The sequence below is a fragment of the Strigops habroptila genome, chromosome 15, assembly GCF_004027225.2.
Source record: "Strigops habroptila isolate Jane chromosome 15, bStrHab1.2.pri, whole genome shotgun sequence".
In the NCBI taxonomy this organism is placed as follows: Eukaryota; Metazoa; Chordata; class Aves; order Psittaciformes; family Psittacidae; genus Strigops; species Strigops habroptila.
The window spans coordinates 307317-314651 of NC_044291.2; positions in this window are offsets into that span (position 1 = coordinate 307317).

Sequence of the window (7335 nt, forward strand, 5' to 3'; positions counted from 1 at the left end):
GTCCTGCAGCGTTTATTCCCTGCCTGACTCGCGTTTCCAGTCCCAGTTATTCCTACGAGCTAACTTAATTTTTCTCTTTGGCAGTTTTAGCCCATCGATACTTGTTCTGTCCTTGTTGACTGATGAGAATAATTAGTCTCTGGTCCTTTTATAGCACATCTGCTCTTTTTAAGATGGTATCGCTTATAGCACTCTTTTAATCTATAGAGGGGGAAACAGTTGCATTTAATTAATTGCTCCCTAAATAAACTAATTACTGACAGTAATTTCAGCACACTTTGTATGCAGTTCAAACGCCTGTGCAGAGATGTGAAAGGCAAGTCATGCAGCCTAATGACAAGAAATGGAAGCAAGGGGGCAAGATACAGTTTATCTTTAGAGAGTCTACTTAAGACTATTATTGTTTAATTATTACAGACTGCATCGGTTAGTACTGAGCTGGCTATGTCATGGCTCCAGTTCAGTTTTCTTCAAGGTTGCTTGGACTATGTGCAAAAGATATTGCAAAACTATGCCAGGAAAGAAAACAATTTTAGCTTTTTATTACTTCTATGGGTCAAATGTCGTTGTCTGGCAATTTATCACGGTATCTCTGCTCAGAAATATGAACGATGGAGGTTCTTTGCTCGGGCCATTCATTTCAGTTCCTATGCCTGGACTCCTGCACTGCAATAAACAGCCTCCTCGCCTCCCAGTGAGGATGTCAAAGCAATTCTGCACTCTTCTGAGCCCAGGACAGAAGCAATGAAAAACAATGTTAGAACAAGGACTTTGCAAATGCTTGGGCTGCCTTGTACAAATATAGGGCTTGTTTTCTGGACCCTAGAATAAGCTCTACTTACTCTAAGAGCAATTCTGTGAAGATCAGTTACCGTGACCTTGCTCCATGTCCCTCTCGCACCCACGGGTCCCTGTGGCTTACCACTCTGCTCCAGGCAGGTTCGGAGCTGAAGGTGCCCTGGGGCCAGGGCTGCCAAGTGTTACTCTGAGATTTCTGTCCTTGAAGGTGACAACCTCAGGGTGGCAAGGGATGTATCTGCTTAAAAGAGTTAACAAAGCAGCCACAGAGAGAAACTGCTTCTTAAGCGCATGCTTTAACCTGAACAGAGGAATTGCCCAGTGCCACAAGCCAGCATGCTCCACAATCACAGTGTTCAACACCCCAGCCCGTGACTGGCACCGCAGTGGCCATGCTGGCGGGTGACACCAGCCGCAGCCACGGCAGCACGGGCAGAGGTGCCCCGAGGTTGTGCCAGGGAAGGGCTCGCCTGGCACCTCCCATCAGCTCGAGCCTCTGCACCGACGTGACAGACCAGACTGCCCGAATGTGATCCCGTGCAGCTGCTGCGCTGGGTAGCAGTGCCCAGGAAGGGCTTAGAGAGGCGGGGGGGAGTTTAAGGGTGCTCGTCACAGACTCCCTCAGGCCCCTTTACGCAGTCCTCACCGCAGAGGCAGGAATACCAGGGGGCTGTTGAACTGAAGGGGCTCAGGAAGACCTGGGGGAATAATCCTTCCATGGGCATCTGGGCCATGGTGGGAACATCCAGAGCCTTCTGTGACAGCCTGGGAGAGCCAAAGAGACTGTACCTTCTGGAAACACCTTCTCCCTCAGCTTATTGATCCCTTTAAGGCTGTCAAGAGACTTGCAGGGCAAGCACTCCCTGTACAGAAGTCATGTTGAGTTTTCTGAAGGAAATCATATTTATCCACTATTTCTACCCTTTATTCAACCTCCTGCTTTACTTGTCTGTGACAAACTTCAAACTTGCAGGGCCTGCAGCCGTTGTCATTCACTACATCAACCCTTTTGCTAAGCTGATAAAGCTGCATCTTCAAACTCCTCAGGCTCTTTTGGCCCCATGTCTTCTCCTGGATCAGCTCCTCTTGATGCTGATCCTGGCTTGCTGTGTAATCTTCAGGAAGCAGCTTACTGCCAGAAAGCAATGGCTCGAGGAAAAGCAACAAGAAAGGCTGTCATCAAAGAGCAGAGCCCCATGCAGAAGGGCTCAGCACCAACCCACCCCCTGAACACTCACATGGCAGACAGCCCTGCCCTGGACCCATGCCCACAGCACATTCCAGCTCCTTCTGCTGTTGTTTCTTACCAGATTGAAGAAGAACTCTTCCCCACTGCTCTGGAGATGCGAGAGGTCACTTCTCACAAGCAAGATGGGTCCTGCAAAAGGAGGGATAGCAGGTCATGTGGGGGGGCAAAGCAGGCTGTCCTGCATCTGAAAAGCAAGAAATGGATTTTGTGTGGTTTTAAATGACACAGCAGATCCTTCCTTACTGAGCTTGGTATTCTCCACCACATGTCAGATAACAAAGGATGGAAAGATGTCTGCTTGGACTCACAGGGAGAGCAGTAGGAGAGAAAACAAGTGATAGACGGTCATCCATGGTGAAGGGCATCTGGAAGGCCAGGAAGGAGCTGAAACAGCCATGGGCTGGGAACATCACCCACTGGTGAGCATGGAGGATGAGAGGAGGAAGCCACTGATGGAGACTGGGAGCCTGGGGGTAGCACCTGCTGGGAAGAGAAGAGCCATTGCCATGATAGGACTGGAGCAAGCTTGTCATGCCTCTTTTGCAGAACACGGCTTGAGTTTATCCTGCTTGAAGCATCTTTTGCAGGGACATGTGGATCTGTGTTACAGTGCGTGGAGATGGTTACTGCAAAGCCACTTTATTTATGGTGGTTTTATTGGCAGGGGAGTGGGAGTACAATACAATTTTAGCCACTCTGATGTCTCCATCTCCCTTACATCCCACCTCCATTTCTAGAGCAGTGTTTTCTTCAAATTTCATGATTCCTTGAACTGTACAAGGGACTTTCTGTACCTGAAACAGTACAAGATTTGCTGGATGGTCTTGCTGAGCAGGGTCATACACGGGCAGTTTTGGGAGAGCTGATGACTGTAGGTCTCCACCACCATTCCCAGTCCTGGCCCCCAGCAGCTGTGAGCATCAGGATTTCTTTGCATATGGCAGAAATGGGGTAGGGCCAAGATCTGCTCAGCTGGGACGAACTTGAGCGCGAAGAACAATGCACTTCTCACTGTGTGCTGCAGGATCCAGCTCTCGAGATGGGCAGGGGCAGCACGTGGAGCATTTCAGACAGACCCTGCTGGAGATGAGAGGAGTCTCCAGGGCTGTTGAGTCCGAGACCACTGCTCCGCTGTGCTCCACTTCTCCAGCTAACACAGATCTCTCCCACTGGCACTATCCACCGGATCACACAGCCCTTCACAAACACACCCAGAGAACACTGTTGTCTCTTCCTGTCCTTTTCAGATATTTTGAGTATTTGTGGCAACCTCTCCTGTTTATATAACAAAGCCACAGCCCCATGTTTGTGGCACCATATCCATGGTAACCCTAATATAGCATGCACAGACTACATTGCATTAGGTGGCTCAGCTGCGGCAGCACCGGGGAGGGAGTTTCTCTGGGCTGCTGAGCCGTGTGAGCAGCCCGGTGCAAGGGGCCTGGCAATGGTGCTCTCCTATCACTAATTTTGGCCTTTCTCCTGCTCTCCCATCCCCAGCTCGCCATGGCAAGGCGCTAGGCACAACCACCCCAATCATTCGCACTGTGGCCCACGGCCCAGGTGACACAGAGACATTAAATGCTTGCCCATGCCTCTGTTGGGCAAACAGAAACTCAGATTTGCAGCCCAGCACCCTCTTGGTGCACAGCAAAGCCAAGGAGCAGCCTGCAGACCCCTTCTGATTTCTGACGGCAACAGGACTGAGGAAAAGTGATCCTTTTAAAAGGACAATAAACAATTGTCCCGCCACTGGGATGTTATCAAACAGTTCCTGTGAGCCACGGGGCTGGTCCAGCCTCTCCAGCTCTGGGGTGAAGGGTGGATCTGGCCAGGGAAACTGCACAGAGCACTGGTCAGGGCAGGGGGCTCTGCATGACTGCCTGTCCACGTGAACATCTCCCCTGTGTGCGAGCCTTCTCTTCCGCCTCCTCACACCATGTCAGGTTCAGCCTGAGCCAGACACTGCCTAACCTCATCAGCACGGAGGCAGATTCGATCCTGGCGCTGGCTGGCTGCGGATGGGGGCTTCGAACAGCAGAGCCCCAGGGCAGGAGAGCTGCATGGCAGACAGCAGTCCCTTGCCTTCCTTCCATCCCTGCCCTCACCCAAATTGAATTTCCATTTACGTTAGCAAGGCAATGGATTATAGCTCGGAGGGGTGCTGCCTGCTTCAATCCCTAATTTGGTGCATCAACTGTGTTTAAACCCACTTACCTGTAAGTCAGTGTCTGTTCCAAGCAGGCAGCCCTCATCTCCTGCCAACGTCCCTGCACATACACCAGGCACTGCTGCTCCCGGGCTCTGGAAACCACGGCTCATCTCCCTTTAGGGCTGGCTTTGCACCCAGGGTCCTTAATGGCAGTGAAAGGCCACGGCAGCTTCAGCACGTCACCAGGAGGGTCTGGATGTGCAGCTCTGCAGAGGATGGGGCCAGCAACACGTGGAAAGGGATTAACACTGGTGCTGGGTTCATGGGCCTGAGGACTCAGTGAGCACTGTCCATTAAAAACAGCCCTTCTCCAGGGCTCACAGCCTGCGCCAGGTACTCCCTGTGCATTACTGCACCTTTAGTTCTTTCTGCCGGGTTTTTGGCAGGCTCTGGGGTTGTGGGGGGCACCTGAGCCTGTCTCCAGCACAGGATGCTCCCGTGGTACCTCCATCTGTCCTGGCATTAGCTCAGGCAAGAGGAGAGGGGCCGGACGCACAGCTCCTGTCCTGCAGCCTCCCCAGCGCTGCCCTGGTGGGGGGATGCAGTTCTGCATCAGCCCTGGGCAGCGGGAGTCAGGAAACCGGCATTGCTGCACCTCATTGAAGTCTCAAAAAAACCACCCCCAGCAACGAGTGGAAAGCTGGATCCTCGCTCGGCGGCCGGATTTGTGAGCAATGACTGGGGAGGAACTGAAGGGGGGAGAGAGATATACATAATTTTTTTATCTTTAAATAAATTCTTGCTGCTTATCTGCAAAGTTCAGCTGTTTCCAAGCTGACGTGCCCATGTTATGCTGTTCCGCTGCAAATTCCTTCTGTACAGGAACGCTCAGGAGCTCCACTCACACATGCCAGCACCCTGGAGTTCCACCTCTAATAGATGGAGGCAGAACTCATTAGCTAAGGACCCCCCCATGTCCCCCAGTGATGCCATGCTGGCAGCTCAGCTTCTTTCCCTTTACAATGAGGAAACAAAGCCAAGAGAGAAGTGAGTGAATCAGTGCTTGGAGGTCAGAATGGGGCAAGGCTGTTCTTGGGGGTTTGTAACGCAGCCAGATGCCTGCCCGAGCGGGCACGGCTGCAGGACAAGGGGCCTCCATCTGATGCCTTCACACTAGGATCCTGGAGCACAGCACGTCCAGGGATGAGCCCAGGAGCCTCGGGCAAAGGGGGGGATGCTGCCTCCTCGCTCAGGAGATGAAGAGGTGCAGACCCAGCTCCTCGCTGTGAGCCCAGGGCACGGCAGGGTTCAGTTCACACCTCCCGTAAGCACGGCCCCAGGAGCCTTCCCAGCAGCTCTAAAGACCTCGTGCATGTTACGCTACCCAGACATGGGCTTTTAGAGCTGACACAGCGGCATGAGGGCTGGTGCGGGGCTGTGCCATGCACTGGGGTCACTGCACCCATGGGGCGAGGGATGGGGTGAGGGACGTGCTCACCGGGGAGAGTGCGGCTCCCGGCTCTCTCTGCTTTGGCCTTTTGCCTGGTAAAGCTGAATGACAGACCAAAACCTCTTACCAGCAGGTCACCCGACAAGGAGAGACACTCTGGATCAATTGCTGCATTCCTGAGTAATGGTTGTGTCTTAGGACAGTAAAAACCTCATCGAATTTAACATAGAGATGCACTCACTGATGATTCATTAAAACACCAGGCACTGAGCTAGATCTATTTCCCCTCATTACACAGGGCTGGGAAACATGGGTCTGCCCCTGTGACATTGCTGCAAGGACCACGAGTGAAACCCAAGATGCAGAGGGGACCAGAGGGGACTCCGCATGGAAGGCATCCGAGAGCATCACTTGTCATGTGAGTGGCATTAATAAAGCAAGACCACAAACTCAGAGACTAAAGCAAGGCCGAGTGTGTGCATCAAAGATCTACAGGCGGTTCACTACAATTCCAATTAACATAGGAAAGCTAATAACCAAAAGAGAATACATCAGCCCTTAAACAAATCAGAAGGGGGAGGGTGAAGAGACAAAAGGTGCCTTTAAACTGCCAAAGTCCCAGCTGCTACAGAAACAAACGAAAAACAAATATTCAACCTCTCCAAAGGTTCAGGTAGGTTGCACCTTGAGAGGAGTCTGAGGGAAATGAGTGTTTTCTCTGGCATTTAGCTCTGCAGGGAAAATATTCCAAACACTGTCAATATGACTTAATGCTTGAGAGCTCAGACAAGGTCCTGCGTGCCATCAGGGCTCCTTTTGCTAGTTACATTGTTGGAAAGCAGAAGAGAAAATCTCAAAGCCTGCAATATCTCCCATTTGCCTTCCTATTCCTGACATACTCAACATCATGGGATAGTTATCTAAGTAATCAGTGCAGGGCAGATACGCTCTCCGTGTCCCATCCTAGAGTAATCTGAAAGGAAAAGCACACCCTGAGCAGCTGCTGGGGGCAGCACTGTTGAGCCCTTGTTTCTCCCAGGTGCTCTTGGGGTGAAATCTGGGCACAGCAAAGCCCTGTGGTGAGGGGACAGGGCAGAGGAGCAGCCGGGAGCTGCCAGGGCAGGAGGCTGAGAAGGGCACAATTCAGTGCCTCCGACAGTTAATAACCAAAATTGTCATTTTTCCACCTGGAAAAGTAAACTGAGTCCCAGAGGTGTCCTCCATAGGCAACACATCCCCATGGGGTATTTTGGTGGGGTTTGACAACCCCCCGCCCCCCCGATCTGGCCACCTTTCCGGTGATAAGTGATCCCAGGCTGGGATTTGTGGTTGGGATGCTCCTGGGGCTATCCCGGAGCAGAGTGCAGGCAGGGCCGGCTGCAGAGCTGGGCAGGAGGCAGCACAGGAAGGGCAGAGATGTCCACACAGGGCTCAGCGAGAGCAGCCTGCGATTAAACAGCCCTTTCCAGCCACTAAGGAAGATTTAAGAGTGAATAACATCAGCCCAGTCAAATTCAATTGCTATTGATAATGTCCATGTGCAATTAGAGCCAATTAAGGGGAAGCAGCGAATGACAAGTGTTTGGCCAGGAGGTGGGGGGTCAATACGACAGCCCAATTTCCCAACAACCAAATGCAATTAAGGTCTCTCACTTACCCGGCTCGCCCAGGAGGGCCAGCACATAA